Genomic DNA, 11,508 nt, shown 5'->3' on the forward strand with positions numbered 1-11,508 from the left:
GGCCTTTAGAGATTCCACCAGAAAACTGGACTTGGTGCAAAATGGTGCAGATCCGGTGAGGTGGATCTTAGCCAGATTTTTCCAGTCTCCCCAGTGCCTGCTTTGCTCCTGTGCCACCACCAGCTTTGGAAGCAGAAACCATTCCCTTATATAACACGGTATAAAGAAAAGAAACCTTACATTTATATAGCACCTTTCACGACCTCAGGATGTCCCAAAACGCTTTACAGCCAACTAAGTACTTTTGAAGTGTAGTCACTGTTGTATTTAGGAAACGTGGTAGCCAATTTGCGGACAACAAGGTCCCACAAACAGCAATGAGATAATGACCAGATAATCTGCTTTACTGATGTTGGTTGAGGGATAAATATTGGCCAGGACACCAGGGAGAACTCCCCTGCTCTTCTTCAAAATGGGATTTTTACATCCACCTGACAGAGCAGATGGGACTTCAGCTTAATATCTCATCTGAAAGACAGCACCCCCAGCCTAAATTATGTGCTCAAGTCTCTGGAGCAGAACTGTGAACCGACAACCTTCTGACTCAGAGACCTGAGGGCTACCCACTGAGCCACAGCTGACACCTTCCCAGGCCAACCTCAACAGCAAGGTGAGTAACATCCTTTACTTTGAAGGGAGATGGGGAGGAGGAGTGCATTCTAAATGGCAATTCCCTCTTATTTTTAGATCCAATGGATTTCTTGTTTTTTCAAAAAATATACTTTATTCATAAAATTTGCAGCAATACATACAATACAGTTGTCATATCACATTCCAAACGTCCACAATACAGATTATACAATTTGCAGGTTACATCAAGTACAGTTCAATGAACACATTGGACATAATTACAGTTCATGACACACTAGGGTGCCTCATTGCATCTTACTCAATACAGATTATTAATTACAGATTCATTACTGGTACATTACAGATTCATTACAGGTACATTACATCAATTAGAATTTTACATTCCACCCGATGGGGTTTTTCCCTGATTGCAGCCCCTCGGTATACAATAGCGGGAAGGCTCTAAATGGTTGCCTTTCCCCACAGAGCCTTTGCGGCGGCCGCACCCATCCTCAGTGCGTCCCTCAGCACGTAGTCCTGGACCTTGGAATGTGCCAGTCTGCAACACTCCGTCGAGGACAGCTCCTTGTGCTGGAAGACCAGCAAGTTTCGGGCAGACCAAAGGGCGTCTTTCACCGAGTTGATGGTCATCCAGCAGCAGTTGATGTCCGTCTCGGTGTGCATCCCCGGGAACAGCCCGTAGAGCACAGAAACCTGTGTTACGGAACTGCTCGGGCCGAACCTGGACAGATACCACTGCATCTCTCTCCAGACCTTCTTTGCAAAGGCACATTCCAGAAGGAGGTGGCTGACGGTCTCGTCTCCACCGCAGCCTCCTCTGGGACAGCGCGCGGTGGCTCTGAGAGACCGGGAGTGCATGAAGGATCTGACGGGAAGGGCCCTTCTCACCACCAGCCAAGCTAGGTCTTGGTGCTTGTTTGAAAGCTCTGGCGATGAGGCGTTCTGCCAAATGACATTGGCAGTCTGCTCGGGGAACCAACCGACAGGATCCACCATCTCCTTTTCCCGCAGGGTCTCAAGGACGTTACGTGCGGACCACTTGCTGATCGCCTTGTGGTCAAAGGTGTTTTTTTGCATAAACTTTTCGACGAAGGACAGGTGGGGCGGAAGGGTCCAGCTGGATGGAGCGTTCTGTGGCAGCGTGGCCAGGCCCATCCTTCTCAACACCAGGGACAGGTAGAACCTCAGCACGTAGTGACACTTTGCGTTTGTGTACCGAGAGTCTACGCACAGCTTGATGCAGCCGCACACAAAGGTGGCCCTCAGGATGAGGGCCACGTTGGGAACGCCTTCCCCCCCCTCTCTCTGGAGATTTGTACATCGTGTCCCTGCGGACACGGTCCATTTTTGATCTCCAGATAAAGTGGAAGATGGCTCGGGTGACTGTCGCGGCGCAGGAGCGAGGTATGGGCCAGACCTGCGCCACGTACAGCAACACCGAGAGCACCTCGCACCTGATGTCGCTCTACACTGTGCAGTTTAGATCTCGCCTCAGATTTCAGATAAAAGATTGCTTTGCTGGACACTCTGCCGGTGTCTCTCTGTATCTCTGTACTCAGTTACACTGCTCTCTACCTCCCTCTGCCGGTGTCTCTCTGTATCTCTGTACTCAGTTACACTGCTCTCTACCTCCCTCTGCCGGTGTCTCTCTGTATCTCTGTACTCAGTTACACTGCTCTCTACCTCCCTCTGCCGGTGTCTCTCTGTATCTCTGTACTCAGTTACACTGCTCTCTACCTCCCTCTGCAGGTGTCGCTCTGTATCTCTGTACTCAGTTACACTGCTCTCTACCTCCCTCTGCAGGTGTCTCTCTGTATCTCTGTCCTCAGTTATGCCGCTCTTTATCTCTCTCTGCTGGTGTCTCTCTGTATCTCTGGATCCGCACTGTTCTGTGTGATACAGATGGACAATGAGAGGGCTGATTAAAAAGTCTGCGGTACAATGACTCACATGGACCGAGAGAGAAACTAAGGCTGAGTGAAGCGCAGGGACCTGTATAAACAGACTGCAGACTGTACGGTGTCACAAGGGCACATAGGAATGGGTGGGAATCTCTGCACTGTAAAGAGAATAGGGGAGATGGGGAGAAAAGAGCAGAACAGATGGGGAGCAAGGGGGAAAAGTCACCGGGAAGAGAGGAGAAAAAAACAGACAGGTAATGGAAAAATAAACAGCAGGTTAAAATGAAGCAAAGAAACTTGTGAAATAGGACAATGGAAGTGATTGAATGAAAGGAGGATCTGAGCAATGAACCTGTGCAGGTTAGTGAGGCTCCCCTCGATGGATCAGTCTGTCTGTACTCAATGGTTAACAGGTTATCCCCAGTTAGCAGCCCTTAGACCCGGAACCCAGCCGGGAGAGGCCTCACACAGACCCAGGAAAGAACCACTTGAAACACTGGCACAAGGCAGAAGCCCCCTGGACACAAACAGACTGGCCTTGGACTCACCCACACTTGGGTCCCAGACACAGAAAGCAGATACCTGGTAGGTGAGGTGGACTGGGCAAAGGGGGTTTGTGTGACAAGTCTCTGCTATATCAGGGGAGGTCAGATTCACCGACCCCTCTCTTGCTGCTGGGATGTGCTACTTCAGTCACTATTTAATGTGGACTACAAAATTCTGTCCAAGGTCATCGGCAATCGGATCAAGTGGAGGTGGTGATCCACCAGGATCGGACCTGCGCTGAGGCAGGAAGATCTCTGATAGCCTGGCGCTACTCAGGGATATGATCGCCTATGTACAGAACGGGGGGGGGGGGGGGGGGGTGAACACCTGCCTCATCAGTCTGGACCAGGAGACGGCCTTTGACAGAATATCCTGCACTGAGGACGGGTGCAGCCGCCGTAAAGGCTCTGTGGGGAAAGGCAACCGTTTAGAGCCTTCCCGCCATCGTATACCGAGGGGCTGCAATCAGGGAAAAACCCCTCGGGCAGAATGTAAAATTCAAATTGATGTAATGTACCTGTAATGAATCTGTAATGAATCTGTAATTAATAATCTGTATTGATTGTAATGCAATGAGGCACCCTAGAGTGTCATGAACTGTAATTATGTACAATGTGTTCATTGAACTGTACTTGATGTATTGTGTTTATCATGTATGACCTGTAATTTTATTGTTTCATTTGTGATATTTGGATTGTACAGCATGGTTAAAAAATTTATGAATAAAGTTTGTTTTTGAAATGAAAAAAATTTCCCGCATTAACCATGACTGAGGTCAGTTTCAGGTACAAACACAGAAAATGCTGGAAATATTCAGCAAGTTAGGCAGCATCTGTGGAGAAAGAAAAAGAGTTAACGTTTGGAAGTTTGGGAAAAGGAGATGGTGGATCCTGTCGGTTGGTTCCCCAAGCAGACTGTCAATGTCATTTGGCAGAACGCCTCATCGCCAGAGCTTTCAGACAAGCACCAAGACCTTGCTTGGCTGGTGGTGAGAAGGGCCCTTCCCGTCAGATCCTTCATGCACTCCCGGGCTCTCAGCGCCACCGCGCGCTGTCCCAGAGGAGGCTGCGGTGGAGACGAGACCGTCACCCATCTCCTTATGGAATGTGCCTTTGCAAAGAAGGTCTGGAGAGAGATGCAGTGGTATCTGTCCAGGTTCGTCCCGAGCAGTTCCGTAACACAGGTTTCTGTGCTCTACGGGCTGTTCCCGGGGACGCACACTGAGACGGACATCAGCTGCTGCTGGAAGACCATCAACTCGGTGAAAGACGCCCTTTGGTCTGCCCGAAACTTGCTGGTCTTCCAGCACAAGGAGCTGTCCTCGACGGAGTGTTGCAGACTGGCACATTCCAAGGTCCAGGACTACGTGCTGAGGGATGCACTGAGGCTGGGTGCGGCCGCCGCAAAGGCCCTGTGGGGAAAGGCAACCGTTTAGAGCCTTCCCGCCATTGTAAACCGAGGGGCTGCAATCAGGGAAAAACCCCCTCGGGCAGAATGTAAAATTCAAATTGCTGTAATGTACCTGTAATGAATCTGAAATGAATCTGTAAGCAATAATCTGTGTTGAGTATGATGCAATGAGACACCCTAGAGTGTCATGAACTGTAATTATGTCCAATGTTTTCATTGAACTGTACTTGACGTAACCTGCAAATTGTATAATCTGTATTGTGTACGTTTGGAAAGTGATATGACAACTGTATTGTATGTACAGCTGCAAATTTTATGAATAAAGTATATTTTTTGAAAAAAAAACGTTTGGAAGAAGTTAAAGGTTTAACAGATTTCAAGCAAGTACAGAGCAAGGGAAAGAGGGAGAACAAAGAGGAAGGTCTGTGATCGAGTGGGAGGGCAGGAGTGATTAAAGATTGTGCAAGGAGGGAGGTAATGGGACAAGTGAAGAAACTAAAGATGTGCCTGGAGGAGGTGTAAATGGGCAGAGCCATTCAGGAATGCTCCGTTCCATGCGGCCAATGGTGGCGCTCTTTCCTTTTATGGGTGGTATGCAAATGAGGCAGCGGACACAGTACAATCTTCAAAATGACCGTATTTAACGAAAGAAATTATGGAAAATCAATCACACTTAAATTTCCAGTAAATATTCCTTAGAAAAATGGAAATGAAGGGTTTAAGCTTCTTACTTGCCCTAATGTTAAAGAGTATTGATTGCCGTTGGATGGGGATCTGCGACGGTATTTAAGCATACTTACCTGGCAGGGGAGAGACCTTGATCACGAAGGAGGTTCTCCCAGGACGAGGCTAGCCCATTGCACTTCGGGTGTGCTGACGCCTGCGATGTCCCCAAATGCGGGATACTCGACTGCAAAATTTGTGGTAGTGGGGGACTGCGTTCGCGCTCTCCCCTGGCTTAGAATTAAAAATAGATCATAAAACGTTTACGGTTTGGTCATATCCGTTCGTGGGGCATTTAGTAATATTTCTCAGATCAGCCAAAAATAATACAAACTTCCTCTCAAACCAAAAATTCAGCATCACGTGAAAAGGAACAGATAAAACTTCCCTCACACCCCCTCCAGTTCAGCTGGTTAATGAACGATTCTCAACACTAAATCACACAGACCCAGAGCCCCCACCACCCCGGTCTGTTCACCAGTAACTCTGAGAGGCTACGATCAAGTCTGTTCCTATTCGGGCTTATTTGGATCTGAGCGGATTGGAACGCTGGCTGCGACCTCATGCGCTCGCAAAGTGCGGACTTTGCCTTGATTGGTTGTTTCGAGTGCTGGCTCCGCCCCTAAATTTGCATAAGGACCACATCGACACTGCAATGGCAGGAAAGGGCACCCGGGCACCTGGCCATGGTGTGCCAAACACCGTCAGGGTGACGGTAACGACAGTGGATCCGTCGGTGGATCCTGAGTTTATCGTCAAACGAGTTTTAACTCGACTGCTGTGGATTCAAAGCATCGGACATCTTCTGCCTATAGGATTTCCCTCGAAGCGGACATTTTGACGTCACCTTTAAGACCGTCGCTGGATGCCAGAAGCTTCTTCAGGTCTTCGAGGAGAAGGAGAGCGAAGGACCGCTGGCGATTCTCACTGCGGAGCCGCTCTTCACCCTCCCAACGCAGAGGAATCGGAAGCTGATTGTACACGTGTACAACCCACACGTCCCGGTCGCCGATGTGCTGACGTTCCTCGCCAGACACGTCAACGGGGCGGAGAACAGTTTGGGATCTGGACCAGCAAGAGGGAGGTCACGGCAACGTTGAGACTGGACGACCATGGCAACATCGTCCACCCTCCCTCCAGCTTCGCCATTGGAGGAAGTCGAGGGTACATCATGTACGTGGGGCAACCCAGAGTCTGTCGCACCTGCGGCAAATCCGGCCACGTGGCGGCCTCCTGCACTGCAACCGTCTGCAAGAACTGCAAGCAGGAAGGACACCAGACTAAAGACTGCAAGGAGAGCAAGCGCTGCAACCTGTGCGGGGAGGAAGGCCATCTCTACAGGGTCTGCCCCAAACGCAGCTTCAGCTACGCCCAGGCGGCCAAGAGCAACTCAGCGGAGGAGGAGGGGGCAACAAGCAAGGCTGCCCCAAAAAAGGCCAAGAGTCCTCGCCCGGCCGCGACCCCCTCCAAGAAGCCCCTAGCCCAGGAAGACAAGGAGCGAGGAAAGGGTCAAACCGAAAACTGCCAGACCCCAACACCCAGCTCCGAGCCTCCCCACCAGACAACAGAGTCCATGGATGAGGAGGCAGCAGAGAGAGAATGGCAGCTGGTGAGCAAGAAAAACAGAAAGAGGAAGCCAGAGGAAAGGAAACGAGCCTCTGCCGACACTACAGCAGGGGCCAAAAGAGCACTCGAGTCGCAGTCAGACTGCCCCGTGTCTGACGAGGAGGGACGACAGGAGCGAAGTGGTCAGACGTCCCACCGAAAGCGGCAAAATGTCCAAGGTGACATCGACGAGATCAGCAGCCCCCATCTCCAGAACACTGGGAGCGACAATGCCTCCAGTACCCTCCAGCTCCGGGAAGCCGGCAGCATCGCAGTGCCCAGCGCACACCAGCTCCGGGACACCGGGAGCAGCACCGCAGAGAGCAAAGAACGGCTCCGGGAAAACGGGAGATGCAACAACGAGGAGCCCCAACCGATCGAGGATCGCACGGACTCTTCACCCGACACCACGCCGCCAATGTCACCCCGGCGGAATGACGCCCCCTCTCTGAGGCAGAACAGGACTCGTACCTCAGCTCAGGGAGCGTGGAACACTTTACACAGATCACCGGGATGCAGAGACACGGCCAAGAGCTGGAAACAGCAAACGGACTGACGGGTGAGACTTTAAACTGTTGTTAAAATGGGTCTGAAAGTCGCATCCATTAATGTGCGCAGCGTTAAATGCACTACGCGATGTGTGTCGACCTTGGACTACCTGGCCAAGGTCAAGAGCGACCTGCTGTTCTTACAGGAGTGCGGCCTGCCGCATCTCAGCAATTACCGGCAATGGTCGCAGCGCTGGGCCCACGGGCTGTCGATCTGGTCGGGAGGCAACGATAACCGTGCCTCCGGCCTGGGGATTCTGCTGCGGGGAGGCAACTTCACCATCACCGAAGTAAAGGAGGTGGTGGGGGGCCGTCTCCTCGTAGCAGAATGACGCTCCAACTGATCAACGTGCACGCCCCGGCTCTAAAGAACGAGTGGCTGGCCGTCTTCCAGCAGCTCCCACTGCTGCTGGCGACGTCCAAGCCGGTCATTCTCGGCGGTGACTTCAACTGCATCATCGATGCGGCTGGACGATCCGGCAGAGCCGACAGCAAACTGGACGCCACGTCCAAACTCCTGATGGAAGCGGTGAAAGACGCCAAGCTGTGCGACGTCGTCAGCAACCCTGCAGACGGAGAGGCGCGTCAATACACCTGGTCCAGACCAAACAGGTCCGTCCGTTCCAGGATAGACTTCCTGTTTGTGTCCCTTGGCAACGGGCAGTTGAAAAAACTGTCTGTAATCACCAAGCATTGTTCTGTGAATTATAAATGCGATTTCATTTCGAGGATTTCATTTCGTTCACCTGAGGAAGGAGGAAGCCTCCGAAATCTTGTGAATTTAAAATAAAATTGCTGGACTATAACTTGGTGTTGTAAAATTGTTTACAATTGTCAACCCCAGTCCATCACCGGCATCTCCACATCGAGGTTCAAATGGGCAGAGCCATTCAGGAATGCTCCGTTCCATGCGGCCAATGGTGGCGCTCTTTCCTTTTATGGGAGGTATGCAAATGAGGCAGCGAATACAGTACAATCTTCAAAATGACCGTAGGTAACGAAAGAAATTATGGAAAATCAATCACACTTAAATTTCCAGTAAATGTTCCTTAGAAAAATGGAAATGAAGGGTTTAAGCTTCTTACTTGCCCTAATGTTAAAGAGTATTGATTGCCGTTGGATGGGGATCTGCGACAATATTTAAGCATACTTACCTGGCAGGGGAGAGACCTTGATCACGAAGGAGGTTCTCCCAGGACGAGGCTAGCCCATTGCACTTCGGGTGTGCTGACGCCTGCGATGTCCCCAAATGCGGGATACTCGACTGCAAAATTTGTGGTAGTGGGGGACTGCGTTCGCGCTCTCCCCTGGCTTAGAATTAAAAATAGATCATAAAACGTTTACGGTTTGGCCATTTCCGTTCGTGGGGCATTTAGTAATATTTCTCAGATCAGCCAAAAGTGATACAAACTTCCTCTCAAACCAAAAATTCAGCATCACGTGAAAAGGAAGAGATAAAACTTCCCTCACACCCCCTTTGAGTTCCTCCCCGACATCGATCCCCATCGACTGTAGCAGGAGAAGATTCTGCATGCTTTTCTGGAGTCGGGACGTTTCCCTCTGCCTCTCTCTCGCCTTCAGCAGCTCCCACTGCTGCTGGCGACGTCCAAGCCAGTCATTCTCGGCTGTGACTTCAACTGCATCATCGATGCGGCTGGACGATCCGGCAGAGCCGACAGCAAACTGGACGCCACGTCCAAACTCCTGATGGAAGCGGTGAAAGACGCCAAGCTGTGCGACGTCTTCAGCAACCCTGCAGACGGAGCGGCGCGTCAATACACCTGGTCCAGACCAGACGGGTCCGTCCGTTCCAGGATAGACTTCCTGTTTGCATCCCCGAAGCTCAAGGTCAGATCCACCAAGGTCACACCGGTGTTCTTCTCTGACCACTGCCTCCTCCTGGCCGACTGTCACCTGCAGGACGATCAGAGAGTGGGAAGGGGGACATGGAAGCTGAACGTGAAACTGTTGACCCCGGGAAACATTGAGGAACTGACGAGGGATTACAAAGGTTGGAGAACCGTAAAGCCCCTCTTTGATTCCCCAGTGCACTGGTGGGAAGCCATCAAGGCGAACATCAAGAGGTTCTTCATCCTCAAAGGTGTTCAGAAGGCGAGAGAGAGGCAGAGGGAAACGTCCCGACTCCAGAAAAGCATGCAGAATCTTCTCCTGCTGCAGTCAATGGGGATCGATGTCGGGGAGGAACTCAGAGAGGTGAAGGACCAGCAAGCCTCGCTCTTTGCCTCCGAGGCCTCCAAGATCATCTTCCGGTCCAGAGTCTGCTCCGTGGAGCAGGACGAGACTTGCTCGCGCTTCTTCTTCCAAAAGGTGCACAGAGAGAGCTCTGTGATCAGCAGCCTGAAGGAAGAGAACGACTCGGTCACGTCCTCGCAGCCCGACATACTGAGGATCTGCAAATCCTTTTATGCCGGACTGTACGACGCGAAGCCCACAGACAGCGCGGCCTCCCACTCCTTCTTGTCGTCTATCACGGAGGTTCTAGACGACAGCAAGCGGGAGAGTCTGGATCACCCGCTAACTCTGGACGAACTGACAAAGGCCGTCCGATCCTTCGAGAAGAGTAAGACTCCCGGAAGCGACGGCTTACCGATGGAGTTGTACTCGGCTCTGTGGGACTGGATAGGCCCAGACCTGCTGGAAGTGTACGGGGGTATGCTTCTGGCAGGCAGCATGTCAGACTCCATGAGGAAAGGCATCATCACCCTCATCTACAAACGGAAGGGGGAGAGGGAAGAAACCAAAAATTGGCGACCCATCTCACTACTTAACGTGGACTACAAAATTCTGTCCAAGGTCATCGCCAATCGGGTCAAGTCAGCCCTGGAGGTGGTGATCCACCCCGATCAGACCTGCACCGTACCCGGCAGGAAGATCTCTGATAGCCTGGCGCTACTCAGGGATACGATTGCCTACGTACAGGACAGGGGGGTGAACACCTGCCTGATCAGCCTGGACCAGGAGAAGGCCTTTGACAGAATATCCCACACGTACATGATGGACGTGCTCTCCAAAATGGGGTTTGGGGAGGGAATCCGCAATTGGATCCAACTGCTCTACACAAACATCAGTAGCGCAGTTTCAATCAACGGGTGGGAATCAGAAAGCTTTCCGATCAAATCTGGAGTCAGGCAGGGCTGTCCTCTCTCCTCCGTCTTGTTCGTGTGTTGCATCGAACCCTTTGCCGAGTCCATCAGGAGGGATGCGGGCATAAGAGGGGTGACGATCCCAGGCAGCGGAGGCACTCAGCTCAAGGCCTCCCTGTACATGGATGACGTCGCCGTCTTTTGCTCGGATCAGCTGTCGGTCCGCAGATTGATGAGCATCTGCGACCAGTTCGAACTGGCCTCGGGTCCAGGGTAAATCGTAGCAAGAGCGAGGCCATGTTCCTTGGGAATTGGACCGACCGATCCTTTGTCCCCTTCACCGTCAGGTCGGATTACCTGAAGGTGTTGGGGATCTGGTTCGGGGGGGCCGGGGCGTGCACCAAAAACTGGGAGGAGCGTATCTCCAAGGTTAAGCAGAAACTGGGACTGTGGGATCAACGATCCCTCTCGATCGTGGGCAAGAACCTGGTCATCAGGTGCGAGGTGCTCTCGGTGTTGCTGTACGTGGCGCAGGTCTGGCCCATACCTCGCTCGTGTGCCGCGACAGTCACCCGAGCCATCTTCCGCTTTGTCTGGAGATCAAAAATGGACCGTGTCCGCAGGATCACGATGTACAAATCTCCAGAGAAAGGGGGGAAAGGCGTGCCCAACGTGGCCCTCATCCTGAGGGCCACCTTTGTGTGCGGCTGCATCAAGCTGTGCATAGACCCTCGGTACGCAAACACAAAGTGTCACTACGTGCTGAGGTTCTACCTGTCCCTGGTGTTGAGAAGGATGGGCCTGGCCACGCTGCCACGGAACGCTCCATCCAGTTGGACCGTTCCGCCCCACCTGTCCTTCGTGGAAAGGTTTGTGCAGAAAAATACCTTTGACCACAAGGCGATCAGCAAGTGGTCCGCACGTAACGTCCTCGAGACCCTGCGGGAAAAGGAGATGGTGGATCCTGTCGGTTGATTCCCCGAGCAGACTGTCAATGTCATTTGGCAGAACGCCTCATCGCCAGAGCTTTCAAACAAGCACCAAGACCTAGCTTGGCTGGTGGTGAGAAGGGCCCTTCCC

At 51.9% G+C, this 11,508-nt stretch overlaps 2 non-coding genes across 2 annotated transcripts; both read left to right on the plus strand.

Moving 5' to 3' along the window:
- The first annotated feature begins 5,240 nt into the window (after positions 1-5,240).
- Positions 5,241-5,404, plus strand: LOC137324073 (U1 spliceosomal RNA). The gene has a single exon (XR_010963483.1). It is a non-coding gene; the product is annotated as a U1 spliceosomal RNA (small nuclear RNA).
- Positions 5,405-8,470: 3,066 nt separating this feature from the next.
- On the plus strand, positions 8,471-8,634 carry LOC137324075 (U1 spliceosomal RNA). Its single transcript, XR_010963484.1, has one exon. It is a non-coding gene; the product is annotated as a U1 spliceosomal RNA (small nuclear RNA).
- The last annotated feature ends 2,874 nt before the right edge of the window (positions 8,635-11,508 follow it).

The sequence above is a fragment of the Heptranchias perlo genome, chromosome 7 (genome assembly GCF_035084215.1).
Source record: "Heptranchias perlo isolate sHepPer1 chromosome 7, sHepPer1.hap1, whole genome shotgun sequence".
In the NCBI taxonomy this organism is placed as follows: Eukaryota; Metazoa; Chordata; class Chondrichthyes; order Hexanchiformes; family Hexanchidae; genus Heptranchias; species Heptranchias perlo.